At 41.9% G+C, this 18,277-nt stretch overlaps 1 protein-coding gene across 1 annotated transcript in view; it reads left to right on the top strand.

Annotated features, from left to right (window-relative positions):
- Positions 1-18,277, top strand: part of LOC101164176 (porphobilinogen deaminase) — a 156,164-nt gene that overhangs the window by 30,952 nt on the left and 106,935 nt on the right. The gene's annotated exons all lie outside the window — the stretch shown is intronic.

Below are 18,277 nucleotides of genomic sequence, written 5' to 3'. Positions count from 1 at the left end.
GATTAAAGTCGTTGTGACGAGAAAAAAACTCGACACAAAGTTTCGAGATTAAAGTCGTCATGTCGAGAATAAAGTCGACATGACGACTTTAATCTCATCATGACGAGATAAACTCGAAATAAAGTTTCGAGAAAAAAGTAGATTTACGCGGTCAAATGAGAGTGGACGCGCTACAGCATAACAGCTCTTAGTTATATACAGTGAGTATATGAATAATTAATTACATTACGTCAACAAACTATTGTTAGGTTGATTATTGTAAATTAGTACCGTAATTTCCGCACTATAAGCCGCGGCTTATTCAGTGACGCGGCTAATTTATGGTTTTATTGGCGGCCGCCATGTACGCATTTTCGGACACAGTGAATGGTTTGTATTCTCTATCTAACATCAAGCACAAGTCATTTGTTTTTCAACACACCTCTAAGCAGCCAAACAGCATGGACTTGACTTCAGGTCTTAGACACTTCAGTCATGGTTCAACAAAACGAAACACGCATGCCCGGCCGCATCCCAGAATCCTTTGGTGCCATTAGACCCAACGTGCACATGATCGCCACTACAATATGATGAAGCTTTCAAGTTAAAAGCAATCGTTAAAAACAGCGTGAAAAAATCCACCATCACCATCGGGTTTGGAAAAGCCGGTCAGCTGCGTGACGGAGAGAATAGCGCATGGAGTGAATTTACCTCAAGTATCGACCTTTTATTTACGTTTAAAGACCCCGTAAAACGTTATATTAACCATCCTTTGGTTTGGGGTGGGGGCTGCTCTCCTGGTTGGGCTGGGGCGGTGCTCCCTTTCCCTCCGTGCCTCCCTGCTCTCTGGCTCTGGGGGCCCCGCGGCGCTCCTGCTGGCCCTGGCCTGGGTGGCGGGCTGGGTCGCCCGGGGGGCGGTTGTTCCCTGCCTGCTCCCGTGTGGCATTGGGGGTTCCGGCTGCCGCTGCTGCTGCGGCGGGGGTCTTGGTGTGGGGATGGCTGGACACTCTCCTTCCTTCTTTTCACATTCCACCATCCATTTTAGAAAAACATAAACACTCACCTGAGCACTGGTGTTAGCTCACCTTTGCACTCACAGTTTGCATGATTGAATGACTGAAATATTTCACACTAGTTGGTTTAAAGGCATAGGTATGCGTGTGTGAACACTATCGATTTTGTGTACATGTTGACATGTGGACATTTTTACAGCTAGCAGGTGTGTTGATAACATTTGAGTGTGTGTGTGGACAGGCCCCGCCCTTTCTGTACTACATTTGAACCTTACCGTAATGATAAACAACCAGTAAACTTGTTGCTTTGTGCTGCTTCGTGGTCTTATCCCCCCCCTCCTATTGTCACCCTCTTACCCCCCCCCCCTCTCTCTGGCATCCCTCTCTCTTCTTCCCTTCTTTCCTTTTCCGTCCGGTCCAACACCAAAGATTTTCAAACATGATTGAAATTACTAAAGTTTGACCTCAATTACAAAAGGGGTTTATTCAGACATACCTTTGGTCTGTCTGAAGATTAATAACCCCTCTTGTTAAAGCAAAATATGTCCAACACAAGAGGCCGTCAGCTCCCCCCTGTCTGCCCAGCTGTTGGACAGGACAAGTTAAAGAAAAAAAACATCCTTTGGTAAGACAATTCTTCGGAAGGTCGATAGGGGGCGCTCATTGCGAGATTGGCTGTTGCGGGCAGACGAAGAAGAACACACATTCAAACAAAGCTGGCGGGGGGAAAAACAATGAGAAGCGAAAGCAGCAACTTAAAAGATGCCCCGGCAGCACGGAAGCCGCATCAACGGAGTTGTGTGAGAAAACCGTGTCTGTTGCTGGCCTGAAGCCGACACAGCCCAGCGCGGATACTTTTTTCCAGACGAAGTAACCGCCGTCTTCTGCAAGACAGAGCACCGGCAATAACAAACGGAAAACAAAATGGGAGGTGGAGAACGAGGTATTTCGTTTTTTATTGAATGCATTAGAGCCACGCTTTGACATTCCCTCTTGGAAATACTGAAAAAAGGATCCCTGCGCTGTACGGCCAGACCAAAGTTACGGTTGAGATGGAAACGGAAGAAAGAGTGGCATCCCTGCTCATAGACCCCCCCTTCTCCTCTAAGCAGCGGTAGACGAGCGGCTTGACGCTAAAAAGCCTGTGGTTCTCCAGAAAAACACGAACATTTAAACATACATCACATGCAGCTTTTCCCCAATCGTGTTGAGGAAGATGTTTAATTTTGGATGCACTTTAAGTTCTACGACGGAGTTTTAGGGCCACGGTGAGGAAAAAAAATTCTGGCCAACGTGACGAGTTTTTTCTCGTCATGATGAGATTAAAGTCGTTGTGACGAGAAAAAAACTCGACACAAAGTTTCGAGATTAAAGTCGTCATGTCGAGAATAAAGTCGACATGACGACTTTAATCTCATCATGACGAGATAAACTCGAAATAAAGTTTCGAGAAAAAAGTAGATTTACGCGGTCAAATGAGAGTGGACGCGCTACAGCATAACAGCTCTTAGTTATATACAGTGAGTATATGAATAATTAATTACATTACGTCAACAAACTATTGTTAGGTTGATTATTGTAAATTAGTACCGTAATTTCCGCACTATAAGCCGCGGCTTATTCAGTGACGCGGCTAATTTATGGTTTTATTGGCGGCCGCCATGTACGCATTTTCGGACACAGTGAATGGTTTGTATTCTCTATCTAACATCAAGCACAAGTCATTTGTTTTTCAACACACCTCTAAGCAGCCAAACAGCATGGACTTGACTTCAGGTCTTAGACACTTCAGTCATGGTTCAACAAAACGAAACACGCATGCCCGGCCGCATCCCAGAATCCTTTGGTGCCATTAGACCCAACGTGCACATGATCGCCACTACAATATGATGAAGCTTTCAAGTTAAAAGCAATCGTTAAAAACAGCGTGAAAAAATCCACCATCACCATCGGGTTTGGAAAAGCCGGTCAGCTGCGTGACGGAGAGAATAGCGCATGGAGTGAATTTACCTCAGAGTCATAGTGACCCGCGCGCTTTTCAGTCGTCGCTGCTTTATTTTACTAGTGTGTTTTTTAACCAGCCCTGTTAGTACCATAACGCTGCCGCGACACAAGCGGAAGGAGAGCTTTTCCCGTTCACCCCTCCATGCACTGCTGATACTTGCTCATTCTTAAACATGTACAACAGTATGGCGAGCCGGGCATTGGCCCCGCCTTTAGCCCCTAAGACTCATGGGAAATGGGGGATCGCGGATGTAAATTTCCTCATCATAACTGAGGGATGTAATGTTGATTATATGGTTACTGTTTGTAATTTTATGTATGATACCTAGATTGTCAATAAGTTAAAAATAAATAAATAAAATAAATAAATTAAAAAAAACCATAACTGAGGAACTTGTGAACAGAATAGAGTTCCATGCTGTTTGGCAGATGTAGATAAACTCAAATACATGAGCCTGAGGCAAAGCTCACTCTACCCACAGTGTGCTAATGCATCACACTTACTCTGGGAGTCAGGACGTGATTTGTCAGGATGACATTGTTGCCTAATACATGCGGCTTGTACTCCGACGCGGCTTGTCTATGTATAAAAGAGGTTAAACACGTGAAAATGGGTGGGTGCGGCTAGTAATCGGGTGCGCTTTGTAGTCCGGAATTTACGGTAATACTTTTGATAGGATAATAATCCGCAAAAATCTATTTACTAGGACTTGGCAAAATGTCACTATCTGTGACAGACTTTCTGCGAGGTCGAGGAGTACCAGAAGAGGCTCTGGTTCTGATGGAGGAGCAAAACCTGTGTGGGAACAGCTTCGTATTAGCCGTGTATACTGGCCACCCAGGACTGGCATTTTATCTCAGTGGTCCCCAACCTTTTTGTCACCGCGGACCGGTACAAAGCAAGGCACGTTTACCGCGGACCGGTGGGGGGGTGGTGGTGGTGTGTATGTGTGTGTGTGTGTGTGGGGGGGGTTGAGGTGCAACGCAAGACACGTTTACCGTGGACCGGGGGTGGTATTTTCTCTTTAGTAATAATAATAACAATAATAATAATGAACGTACATCCACTGTGTAATCATGTGCAGATTTATTAGCGGTGTCCTCGTAACGTCACACCAACAACAGAACATCACATGAGCAACATAAGAGATACATAAGAAATCCCAAGATGGCGGCGCCAGGTTCTGCAGGTGTAGTCGCAGCTCTGCTTGTTTATGTGTTGCTAAATAGTTTAAAGTACGATGACAACTACTATCAAACTTTAAATGTCAATGAATTAAACAGCAGTAGTAAGCCATCATATATGCGACCAAAAATGGAATTCCAACAAAACAAGCACTTTGGATTCGGGAAACTTGCCCTGGCTACCACCTTCGTCCATCCACATCACTACTACCGGCGTATAAAAACGCACTCTGAAATTAAATTAAACCCGCAACAGAGCCTTGCTTTGGTCATCGCGATCTACCTTCTGCTGTCCGGTGATATCCATCAATGCCCCGGACCGGCTGCCAGCTCTAACAAGACACCTTTCTCTACTCCACCATCCAACAACAGGAGCACCTCATGAAACTTTCAGGTAGATTCACTACGCACATTCTACAAAGTGAATCAACGTACTCACCCGAACCTTCTCATCCCCCCCGGATGAGCGCTGTGACGACACCGGCGACCTCGACAACCTCAGAAGTTGGATGGATGAAGCCGTCGCACCCCCGGAACAACAGGGAAACTCCGCCTCGTCATGCCAACCCACAAACTCAAGCACCTCAAAAATCTCCGCCACGGCCACACCAGACAGCGCAGGGATCTGTCGATTTGTGCGCCCCCCGCAATATCCCTACAAACTAGATACCTTGAACAATATCTGAACATACCCCAGCAACCCGTTTTGCCGGTCTCCTGCTGCCGCAAAACTCCACTGCCGCTTACGTCATCAGAACACGCCAACTGCCTGGACTAATAACAATCTGCCTCATCATCTGAAAACCCGACTGTACCAACAGCTCCAAGGTCCCTTTCTGAATTCACACCCACTACACAGAAAGAAGTTGAGGCCATCTTAAGGACTATGAAATCCTCAACCTGCTCACTTGACCCCCTCCCAACAGCCTTGATCAAAGACAACATTTCAATTATCAGTCGAATTATCACAACTATAATTAACCAATCACTACAAACCGGTCATGTTCCCCTTGCTCTCAAAACCGCCATCATTAGACCACACTTAAAAAAAACGGTACTGGACCCTGATAACTTGGCAAACTACAGACCCGTTTCCAACCTACCATTCCTGTCCAAGGTTCTTGAAAATGTTGTCGCTGCTCAGCTCCACCATCATCTCTCAACGCACAGCTTGTATGAAAAATTTCAGTCTGGCTTCCGGCCAGCTCACAGTACAGAGACAGCCCTGGTCCGAGTCATGAATGACCTACTCATAGCTGCGGACCAGGGCTCCCCATCTCTACTCTTCCTTCTTGACCTATCAGCTGCATTTGACACTGTAGATCACGGCATTCTCCTTAACCCTCTTCATACTACTGTTGGACTCTCTGGGAACATACTCAACTGGTTTAAATCATATCTCACAAGCAGGACAGAATATGTGGCTCTGGGGACTGCTAAATCTCACACACACACAGTCACCTGCGGAGTTCCTCAAGGCTCTGTTCTTGGACCTTTACTCTTTACTATCTACATATCTCCACTTGGACAAATCATTCGTAAACACAACATTTCATTACACTGTTACGCCGACGACACACAATTAAATGTAAAAATGAATTCCACTCCCACCCTAACTTCTTCTGCCCTCCAGGCATGTCTCGAGGAGATAGAAGCATAGATGGCTGAAAACTCTCTCCAATTCAACAGCAACCAGACTGAAGCCATATTAATCGGTACCCCTCACCAGATCAAAACATCCTCCACCAAAAGCATTCTGGTCTCTGGTCACAACATTCCGCTTTCTTCACCTGTGATAAATCTTGGTGTCTAAATCAATTCTAATCTAACATTTGATCATCATGCACATCACCTCTCCAAAGTCTCTTTTTTCCATCTGAAAAACATTGCAAAGCTCCGGCCCTCACTCACCCAGTCTGATGCAGAAAAACTAATCCATGCATTTATCCCCTCCAGACTAGATTACTGCAATCCTCTCCTTGTTGGGATTCCTGGCAGGAGCCTGGAAAAGCTCCAGCACATCCAAAACTGCGCTGCTAGGGTCCTGACAAGGAGACGCAAATTTGACCACATCACTCCTGTCCTTCTGTCACTTCACTGGTTACCCATTCGTTCCAGAATTCAATACAAACTCTGTCTCCTCACCTACCAATGTGTCCATGGAACTGCCCCTGCCTACCTCAGTGAGCTCCTTTTCCCGCAAGCCACTTCACGACTCCTCCGTTCCAATTTCACACACTGCCTTCATCAGCCAAGGACCAGGCTAACCACTATGGGAGACAGAGCCTTTCAGGCTGCTGCCCCTCGACTCTGGAACAATCTTCCATAATCCCTCAGAGCCCCACAAAGCTTTGGCACATTTAAAAAAGGCTTAAAAACTTTCCTTTTTAATACTGCTTTTTAGTACTTTCATTGTTGTTTTATTTTTGTCTTACTTTGTTCTTATTGTAAACCATTTTTATTTCTGCCTCCATTGTAGCGCTTTGAGATTTTATATAAAATGTAAAGCGCATTCTAAATAAAATTTAATATTATTATTATTATTACAACATCGTGGTGGCCATCAGTAACTGCTTCTGCCCTTCATGTTCACGTTTTTTCCTTTGAAAATACTTCAAAGGCTTGTCTTTTAGCATGGGGTGCTTTTTCTCCAAGTGGCGAAGCAATTTTGAAGGCTTCATCGCCTTATTGGAGAGCCGGTCACCGCATATTACGCACAGCGGGTTTGGTGCGTGGGAACAATTGCCCGTGGCGATAAATCCATATTTTAAATAGGTTTCTTGATACTGCCTGTTAAAGGCAGATTTCCCTTTTTTAGCGGGTGCAGGTTCTTCTTCTGTCCCTTCATTGGACCGTTTCCCCTTGTCAAAGCAACTTTCTAAATAAGTTTTTTTTTTGCTAATTTTGGTTGTTCGGGTTTAATTTTAGCAGGGTGTATCACGTGATGTTTGGTGTTGCAACTTTGACGTGCGTTAAGTGGGACGGATGTAACAGAGAGAATCCGGTCACTTTTCAAAATAAAACGGTTTTTTTTTTCGAAAAAAAGAATAAAACAGAATTTTTTTTTCTGTGCGTCCCGGTGCCAAAATTTCCCGCGGCCCGGTACCGGTCCACGGCCCGGTGGTTGGGGACCACTGTTTTATCTGGCCTTCAGAAAAGTGTATCTGTCTGATATGTGGGAAGAATAGACCGTTTTCGCAAAAACCAGAAACACGTAATCAATGTGCAAACCCAGCCTAAAGTCTTTTCGAAGAGCCTGAGTTGTGTTCTGAAGTTCACCAGCGCCGATGTGATGAAGAGTGTAAAGATGCAGTCGTCCACTGAAGGAAATAAATTGGACAAGGGATATAAATTCATCCACGAAGAGTTTATCCACCATTACCAAGGTAAGCTTTAGCTAGCTGTAGTCATAGCCGCATCACCGGTTATAACTCTGTTTACCGTCAACTGTAAATCCTGGTGTTATTAATTTGTAATTTAAGGTATAACACATCGCAGTGAATATCTTGAGTGTATGTTTAAGTGAAAAGGCATGAGATTAACATAAGAACCAAAAATTTGGTGTAAATAAGAAATGTTATGGACATTCAAGTTGCCCGTTATGCGTGTTCATTCTTTTTTTTGCTGCGGTTGCCGCACTTTCTTCACTTACTAGTATTATTTTTCTGAAAGTAGGGTAAACAGACGTCCTCTTTTTCCTGGACATGTCCTCTTTTTTGATACCTATATAATAAAATAACATTGAACATAGATGAAATGTAATCATATTTGCTTTATGTACGCAGCTCTGCACACCAATTACTCTCGATCAAATATCTCACTTCACTCCTCTTTTTTACAAACTCAAATCTGGTCACCTACTGAAAGTTATAGTTTCATGTTACATTGATGTAGCAACATAAGTATGTCTTCATTTAATTTATTGTGTCTAGATATCACTGGATGCAGAAAGTGCCAACCTGAAAGCTTTCTCCTGCAGTTGTGCGGCTGGTAAAGGATTCTGCAATCACATAGTTGCCATCCTGTTCAAGACCGCACATTATTCACAGCTGGTTTGCAGGCTGCCCCCCCCCCCCCCCCCCCGGCCTGCACGAGTGGCTTGCAAAGATGGCACAGACCAAGAACACAGGTGGGTTTGTGATAAAATTGTCATTATGATTTAAGAACGGATGTGTATCCATAACTGTAAATTATTATAAAAACACCCCCAATAGTGACTACCACTGTAATTGCTTTCTGCCTTTTATTTATAAGGGAATCCATCCTGAACCGGTTAGTGAGCTGCTGGTGCAAAAGCCCAAAACAGTTGGCAGGGACGGTCTGAGGTCCACACTGTACAAGGCATATACAGGTGATTAATTTAACTGTTTGTTGCTTTGTGAGAGCAAGTTAAGTTTTTTCTAATCTTATGACTAACCAAATTATGGTTATTGCAGATATAATGAATAAAATTTAAATGTAGTTATGCACTTATGTCTAACTTTTTTGTGTGACCAATAATCTTGTGTTTCTCTTGTGTAGGACCCCAGCCAGTTCCATATATGATGGCATCTGGAAGCAAATTATGCCAGGTGCAGCCCCAACCTCCCATGGCTGTGTTGGATGGGGTTTGTGAGATGGAATGAAAGAGAACTTGGATATATATTATGGCAAATGCATACCGTAAATTACACTTATGTTGTCTTTAACAATCAGTTCAGCCTTCTGTCTTACTGTTGATGATCTGTAATGTTATTTTTTATTGTAAATTTTTGTTATTTGAGTTATTAATCAGTTGATGTTACACATACCAAAAAATTAAATGAGGCACAATTTTGACCAAAATTTTATTTGTTCATCTAATTTTTGTGTGAAGTCAAAGTCACATTTCAACAGAAAAATATAAAGAATATAACAATTATATTTAATTAGATTTAAAAAATGCGGAAGTGTGAAAAAGGTCTATTGATGATGGTTGGTGTTAGTCAAACTCATTGTAGTTTATTTGGCAGCAAACATTACATACATCATGGCAACAGAACCCGCCAATAAGATCAGAACCAGTAGTTCTCTAGTCCTGATATGCAGGCATTTATTATTTCAAACTGCCATCAAACGGGTTTGACTTATAACATCAATGTGATTTATTAACATTTATATTGACTTGACTTATCTATATTATGACAGTATCCAGAATTATTCAAATATTATATTTATTCATGATGACTTTGTCCTCAAATTTAAAATACACATATTTTGAGCACCCCGTGACCCCACTGAAGGGAATAAACGGGTAAGAAAATGGATGGATGGATACTTTGAGCATTTCAAGATCATTTAAATTTTTGTGTTTAGCCACCTCTCTTAGCTTGAAAACTTTTATGATAACCTAGTGTTGGGATGCCAGTGATGTTCTCCACATTTGGTTAAAATTGGAGTTTAAAAGGAGAGAATTGTATATTGATTATAGAAAATAATATTTTGTTAAACTTATTAGCCAGGAGGTTGACTGAATTTATATTTCAATGAGCTTTAGCTTGTAGATATTAAAAATGAAACCCCTTTCATAACTACTACAAGACTAGTCATATTTGATTGCCAAATATGTCTCTGAGGCACTAACTTCATGCTCTTGTAGCGTACTATGGAGTGCATGTTTGTCAAAATGCATTGTAAGGACAGAAATGTCATCCTGAAAAAAAATCTGCCCTAACTTGTTAGATACTTATTACAGACATATAAGATAATTGGTAACAATGGAAATATGTCTCCATGTTTGTAAAAATCATGGAATGGGTCCAATTAATTTATGCTAATGGTTTATTTAATCATATTTTCTAAATGTTTCTAAATTATGCATCATTTGTAATTTAAAAATATATTTAGTAAACTCATATGTAATGAAAATTACATCTATAAGAAAATTATATGTGAAATGGGGGCATGAAAAAGACATCTGCAATTCAGGACCAGATGTAGCTCAAACTTCAGCTGGCACATTGTTGTTTCTAATGTTCAGGTCATGCCAAGGTGCAAAACCACTGAATGTTTTCCTGTTCGGTTATTTGTTGACCTCACTGCCTGTTTTGGTTGTGTGCTAGAGTTAATATGTAATAGGTAGAAGTATTGTATGATAAATTATTTTGCTTTTGCTTTACAGATTGATACAGATGTCATTCCGCTTATGGATGATTCAGCTTTGGCCAACTATGTTCCCTCATATGGAGATAGAATTGCACTTCAAAATATTTGCAAAAACCAAAAGCCAGTTTCAAAACGAAAACTGGGTCTCTTTGAAAAGCTCCGTGAAAAAATGAAGTTAAGAAAAGAAAACCAAGAAACTGAAAAGGAGCCGGAAACTTCACAACCATATTCCAGACGAAAACCAAACACACGGACAATTGAAATAGGCTGTATACACCAGGACAAAAATGAAACTAAGCAGGTCAGGATAAAACAAAGAGGTGGCACAAGAAAGGTGGTTATGGACATCAATGCTGGATATGATGAAATTCTTAAAGAGGGGAAGAGTTTTTTTTCCCCAAATGGGATTTCAAGTAAGGGTCATGAATCTGACTTCAAATTTGACGTATGGGACTTCAGGCAAAAGACCTTTTCTGACGGTGTAACAATTGACACAATTTTTGACACTGTTAAACTTCCCAAGCTGCGTTTCTACATTGCCACTCAACCAGAACCACAGTCAGCTGAGGATTCCTCTGCCAGTCAGTCAGAACCCAACGATAATTCTAGCTTTCAGGGTCTGTATGAAGTTATTGAAGTGTCTGACAGCCAGTCGCTGTCTCAGGTGTCTAGTGACTCAGGTCAAGAACAGGAACAACTTACCGCAGATCACTTAAACATTACATATCAAACAGTCACGTCTGATCTTCCAGCAGCTTCAGAAATTGATTTGATCTTACCAGAAATTTTACAGGAGGAGAACATTATTTTTCTGCCAGATAAAATACCTGAAGTTCATAACAACTCCGACCCTGAAATTGCATTTGGCCCAGACCCAGAAGCTGAATTTGAGCCAGATGACACACTTATATATGAGCATGATGCACCTGTCCATACTCCTCAGACAAAGACGATATATATATACACCACGTACACTGCTTTAATGATATGATTGAAGCATTTTCTGATCTAGACATTTTGACCACACCGCTGGAAGTAAGGCGACTACTCCCTGATAACACAGAAGAAGCTGACTGTGGGTTGGGAGTTCTTAGAGATGTTTGCAGTGCTTTTTGGCAGGAATTCCACAACCGCTGCACACTGGGAACAACAATTAAAGTACCCTTCATCAGACATGATTTTAAGGCTGATACTTGGAAATCCATTGGCAGAATTCTCCTGAAAGGATACCAAGATTGCCACTATTTTCCCATCAAGCTTGCAGCACCCTTTTTGGAGGAGGTGTTTTTTGGCGCAGTGGACAGTGACTTGACAGAAGCCTTTCTTCATTTTGTAAGCCACCAAGAGCGAGAAATCCTGGGACAAGCTTTGCAAGATTTCTCCTCTGTTGAACCTGAGGAGCTTCTTGAAGTCCTTGACGGTTATGGTTGCCGAAGAAGGCTCTCAGCAGACACCCTACAGGACATTTTAACGGAAATTTCCCACAAGGAACTTGTGCAGAAACCAATGTTTGTTGTCGACTGCTGGAAGGACATCACAAAACCTTGGTTCAATCTCAGTTATGAACAACTGACAGAGATGTATGCCAACCTTAAACCAACATCTAAGAAGGTGTTAAAAATGTTGAGGTTCCCAGACAGTTTGACAGCAAAGCAAAAAGAGATTGAACATCACCTTAGAAGGTATATCCGAGAGCTTGATGAGGAAAAACTTGGGAAGTTTCTGAGATTCTGCACAGGGTCAGATTTGATTGTATCAGACTGTGTCACCATGGAGTTTATCGTGATGTCTGATTTCACCAGACGGCCAATAGCTCACACCTGTGGAATGGTTCTACAGCTACCAGACTGCTATGAAAATTTTCCAGACTTCCGAGGAGAGTTCCATGCTGTCCTTGAGAGCAATGTTTGGGTGATGGATATAGTCCAGCACAGCTGTAGCCACATTGTTGTCAGGAAAAAGTTCAAAGATATTTCCAGACAACAGATCATCCATTTGTCCACAGGTAAAAGGTAAAAGTGCCATGTGAAAGTTTCATCTTACATTTCTAGATCTTTGTTTTATCTTTTATTAATTGTTATTATTATTTGTTGGCTCCTACAAGTAAGTTGTTAATTAGGAGATATTTGATAGAAACTGTGGCTAACGAGTGAATGCTACAATTCTCCAGGTCTCCTGGATTCACACAGCCCACTAGCGACATGTATAGAAAAAAAATCTGTTTGTATTATTTTACAAACTTAACATTCACAGGCCATTAACAAATGAGGAACTTTTCAAAGTTGTGACATTTAGCTAAAGAGGAGGAAATATCCGTACATTGTTCCTATAGTCTTGCAACTTGACAGACTGTGTTCATGACTGTACATGTTCAGTTTAATGTGAATTATTTTTTTCAGCATGTATGTTCACACATTTCTCCTGTCAGTATATGCATGCAGTTCTGCAACGTTTATTTCTTATAACAGACCTGTTGCAAATAAATTGCATATACAACTTTGTCATGCACACTGTTGTTTTTTTTGTTCTTTTTGTTGATGCACAAAAAGATCACAAACTTTTTGGTAAAAGTTTTTTTATTTGTTCATCAAGTTGAAGGAGGGAGTTAAGTGCACATTTTGAAATGCAAATACAATCCCTAAACATTTAGGATTGAACATTGATTTAGCCCAGTAGGATATTGCTTATCTGTTAGAAACATATTCATTATTTCCATCTTTCACAACAGGTACATGTTGCCTTGAATATCTTAACCAAAGTAATATTGTTAAGATGTAGCTAACCACTTCAAATTGATATAATGAAAACAGTTAAGAGAATGGAACTCACAAAGACCACAACTACCCTCACATAGCAATTTCAAACATGTTATAATTAAACTGAAACATTTACTTTAAAAATTACAGTTTAATTTTCTGTGTATTTCTATTGACTAAAATGAGCATCAATTCAAACCTATGTACTGATGAATTTTCCACTCGAAAATGGCTGTAATGCATTTAGTTATATTTGGTTTCAATACTGCTTTCAGTAGCCTGTACAGAGTCTTGCATGATGAAGTCTGCAAAACAGCTACAGCTACTTCAGAGCTCAGAACCCTCGACCGTCCTCAAATAGTCATCAGAATTTCCGTTCTCAATAAAGTGTACAGTTCAGCAGCGGAAAATGCATCTTTGGGCACATCCCATACATTTTCTGCCATCAAAAGACAGCAGAGCTCAAACACAGTTTCATCACATGGGTATTGGCCTTTGGGGGTACACTCTTGCTTGCAAAGGGCCACCTCCATCATGTCAACAGTTTTCGTTCTGTCCTCAGCATTGTACATCTCTGGAACTGTGTACTGAAGGAATTTATATTTTTTGGTAAATTCATTAGGGTTTGCAGTCTTAAATTTTATTACATTGAAGATAAGTCATTTGCTGAAGTGTGTGCTTTTACATCCTTAAAACCTCGAAGAAGCTTCTTTAAGTTGTGAGAGGTTTCAGGAATGCAGCTCCAACCTCCAACCCCCTCCAGGAGAAAACAGTCTTTGATCTTCTAAGACCATCTGGAAGCCTTAACTGTAGATCTGACATGGACCAGAATTAAATTGTCTCCAGGATTCAATTTAAATCATGGGAAACCGTGGAGGTGTCAACTCACATGAGAAGGACAAAGAGTTGGGACTGACTGCCTGCGGAGAGGGATCCGGGCGACTCTGCTGGACCCCCATGGGGACACAGTTGGTGGTCGGACAGATGTCCGTCTTTGAAATAACCCCCCTGGACGTTTGAAGCAGGAAGCTAGGACCAAATGGTGTAACTCCTAACATGGGCTGAAGGAAGTAGGCAGGCTCCTCTGTCAGCCAATCTCCAGCGACCAGAGGCGGAGATTCGGCGGCCATCTTGCTCCCGGGGGAGGATGTTCTGACAACATGCTTAAAAGTCTGAACTCAAGGAATTTTCCGGTGTCTCCAGACAAGCTGCATGTGAATTCGGAATGTAACCTCTTGCGTATTGCAGGCCTTGATTTTGGACACCCAGATCGATCTGTTTTTTACTCTGTTTTTAGAAATATTGTTAGGGAATAAATTTGTTAAACTTAATCCGGCCGAATCCCGTGGTTTTCTTCTTCTCGACTTTATTGAACATGCAACAAGGAAAGTAATCTCAAAGCGACAGATTATATTTTTCCAACATTAATTGGTGACCCCTGAACGTGAAAAGTGGGGAAGAAACGCGGAAGCGCAACGCGGGTAAGAGGACCGATAGTGGTTTATTATGAGATTTCTGAGACTTTCGGCGAAAAGTCGGTGACGCTCCCCCCACGTGCTTGACTTCCCTCGAGGCCTCACAAACAAAAGGTAAAGCAGGAACCTGTTCGTAAATTCTGCATATTGACCAGGTTATTCTCTTAGTGAATAACTCAAATTGTGGGGAAGTGAAGTATGTGGACGGCATAGCGCACCTGTATAAGTTTTGTGGTTCACCCTCCTGAAACAGCAAATTGGACTAAGGAAATTCATGAAAATTAATTAGAGCTGAGCAAATTGTGCAGGTGTTGTGTCTGTTTAGCCTGTCAAAATTGAATAAACACTAAATTGGGAGCGTGTGATATTTGGATTACGTTAAAATTTAGTAGGTTTTGCGTCTGTTTGAGCCTGTACGAAATCCCGTACGAAAACAACAGTGTTACTATAGGAACTAATTTTGCGCGTTTTAGGATTTTCGGAAAAACCAGGAAGGCAGCGAACCTTCACAAATTATTTTTAATGCGTAGAGAAACCACAGAGAGATTCACAATAAAAATGAAAGGTGCACTAGACAGAAGAAATGAGGAAACCGGTGAATTTTGTTTTGACGACAGACGACGCTGACGACTTGACTTGACAACAGCGGTGAAAATGGCTTGAATGAGGATGAATGGAATGAAATGTATCCGATTTTGGAAAGAATGGAATGAAAGAGTGTTTGAAATCTGTGTGTTTTAACTGTATTTCCACGTTTCCCTGTGTATTGTCTGCTCTATGGACGCAGCCATCTTAATCACAGTGTGTTTAATGACGGGACGTTTTAGTTGCTTCAAATGTGTCGACGATTCTGATTGGGTTTGACTGTACCACGTGGTAAGCGTGACGGAGTCCTAGCCAAAATGGCGACGTGTGGCTGTGATTGGCTTTGTTTGTACCATGTGGTCGGCGAGACGCGTCCCTGACGACCAAGTATGACGGAACGTGCTGAACTTTTTCACGATGAAAATTTGAAGAGTTTGGGATGTAATTTGCGGTAAAATCATGATCGTCGTTATCGAGCGTGGTAATGACCTCGGTTGTAGTTTAAAAACAAATTTCAGTGGGTTTTCGGTTCGCCGAAAAAGGTTTTTATGTTGCACAGCTCCTCCGACGGGAGCCTCTGCCGCAACGGTGAGATCAACGTGCATGGTTGCAGGGTCTAATACATTTGGGGTAAAATAATTTTGTAATTATTTCGGTTTTCTTGTGAATACATGTCCCTAATTTGTTTGTATGTCCTAATAACCGCGATTAAGTTCAGTTTTGTTCGAAGAAGTATTATTGACATTTTTAATTTGTTTAAGTTCGTTTTTCTGTTTGTTTTGATCTTGTGCACTGCTGTTTGAATGAGAAGCGAATGAGTGGTGGTTTTGTTTGTTTGAATCATAATCAATAGTATTTGAAAATTGTTATCAGAATGGGGAAAAGGACGAGGTAAAGGAAAGGGAAACATGGTTTTTGAGGATTTGGAAGGATGTTGCAATGTAGAGACAAGAAATGTAAGGTGACAAGCAGGAGAAATTAAAAGGCATTGTAAGTAAAATGGAGGGTCTGTGGGCATGGAAAAGTGTGGTATGAAAGTGCAGGGTATGGTAGAACAGGAGAAGAGGGAACATGAATGTTAAAACGCTAGTTATGAACGATTCATTTCAGTGAAATGGTTTAATTTTGTTTGTGTAAGGTACCTAATTTGTTGTGTTATGTCTTTTGCAGAAACGGTTAAAAGTTCTTGTCTTTGTATTGATTGTCTGTGTTTTAGATTGTGAATTGTGTTTTTGGTTAAATAAGGAAAAGCTTAAATTGTGGGATTTTGTTGCTTTTAGTACTTCTTCAAATTCTTTTTGTAGGGCAAAAACAGTCCTTAAGGGTAAGTCAAAACAATTTGTCTTTATTTTTTTGATTAAGAGTGAATGATTAGCGGCCAGAATGCATGTAATACAATATATTTTCCAAAGATTTTACTCCAGGTCCATCATTTCGGACAAAGAAAATTTTAGGGATTTTTCCCTTTGCTGGCTTTCATTACTGATCAACTGACGGTGTTGGAGACGGTGAAGACTGAACATGACTAATCCATTCTAAATCTCTTTCCAAGCAGAAGAGCAGCCCCCCCGAGATCTCATAAAACTTTAGGCAGAAAACCCCCCTCTGCTACGTGGGTGAGTGACAAAGGCGCATAAGTTTACCATCCTCCGCAGCTCTCTACCTTCACAGGAGGGAGCCGAGTCAGCAGTGACTGACCCCCAGAGCACATTTGAAGAAACAGGACAGGAGAGAGGGGGAGGTTGAGCAACTGAAGAAAAACAATTCTTTACCCTGCTGAAATGATTCACACAGGATAAAAGGTGTTTTAAAAAAGAAAAGGAAACTAACATGAATTTTGACTTTTGATGCCCTCAGAGACAGCAGTAATGACGTGTCATGCTCAGCCATTCGGAGGCCAAAACAGGAGGACGGGTGGAAAAATCCTGGGAGAAGCAGGCCACCCAGGGGAACCCAGCAGCAGTTGGAAATGGCATCTATGGCGCTCTGAACCCTGACAGCCCACAACGAGGTGCCCAACAGCAGAATGTACAGACCAAGAGGCAGAGGGTCTGGAGGAAAAATGAACAGTACCCATGACCACTCCAAGCCCTCCTCCACCGTGGCGAGGACCACAGGGCAAGTCGGACAACACCACTTGATGCAGGAGCCATTGTCTTTTTCAAGCTCAAAGGTAACCACTGATGAGTCTACTGGACACTCTACCTGCTCTGACAAATGAACAGATGACTCCTCAAAACCTGCAAAAGACCATCCGACTGACTTTTGACCAGATGGTGGAACATTCATGCGTGCATTCACCAAACACGCCTGTGAATCTGTTGGGATGGGACAGTCTTGTCAAAACAGGAGACAGCAGACTGGATGCCATGCCGGACACCACAGCCGACCCCCACTGCAGACATGTAAAGGGCCCTGAAACGCCAGGTGGTTTCGTTAATTTCAGGTTTGAAGCCTGGACTCCTGTGTTTGAAGCCTCCGAATGGTCTGACCTGTACACTCCATTATGACAGAGAGCATGATTAACAGTAAGAAGTATTTCAGCAGGTAGAAGACCACACGTGGCATTTGAACTACACTGACATATATTAACCCTGAGGGCGAGCGGCTTATTGTGCATTCATACACTCACAAATGCAATGATACTAGCTGTCAGACACAGCTGTATCTCACATAGGATTAGACTAAGCAGGACATTAACAACACATTGGTTAAATTGTGTTTTTTCAGGTGTTCACTCTCCTCCCTCAATAAAAATGTACAGGTTAATTTTGCCGTTCAACAACCGAGCAGAGAGGAGACGGCTCATGAAGATGCAGAGGTGATGTTAAAACGCTCTCTGATGCTTCATGGTCCACAGGTTCAGTTGATGTTGGTTCATTCTTCATCGTCCCCCCGGTGGTGATTCAGGTAACTGCAGGAGCACAGGTTTTTAGATCTCAGTGCAGCTGAGTGACTGATGCAGATGAAGGGAGGAAGGAAACTCAGTCTGGGCTGTAGAACTATAGTGTCATTGAATATTCGTATTCTTCATGGTGTACTTCTTTGAAACCGGTTTTAAAAGTAGATGGATTGCATATGATTTAAGCTAATGTTAATTTGAGTTGATGACGTCACCATTATTATAAAACCTATCCGTCCCTGATCCATATTGCAT

This window comes from Oryzias latipes, chromosome 13 (genome assembly GCF_053564925.1).
Source record: "Oryzias latipes strain Hd-rR chromosome 13, Olatipes_Hd-rR_3.1".
NCBI classification, from domain to species: domain Eukaryota; kingdom Metazoa; phylum Chordata; class Actinopteri; order Beloniformes; family Adrianichthyidae; genus Oryzias; species Oryzias latipes.
The sequence above is the reverse complement of the archived record's forward strand: the minus strand, read 5'-3'. Positions and strand labels throughout refer to the sequence as shown.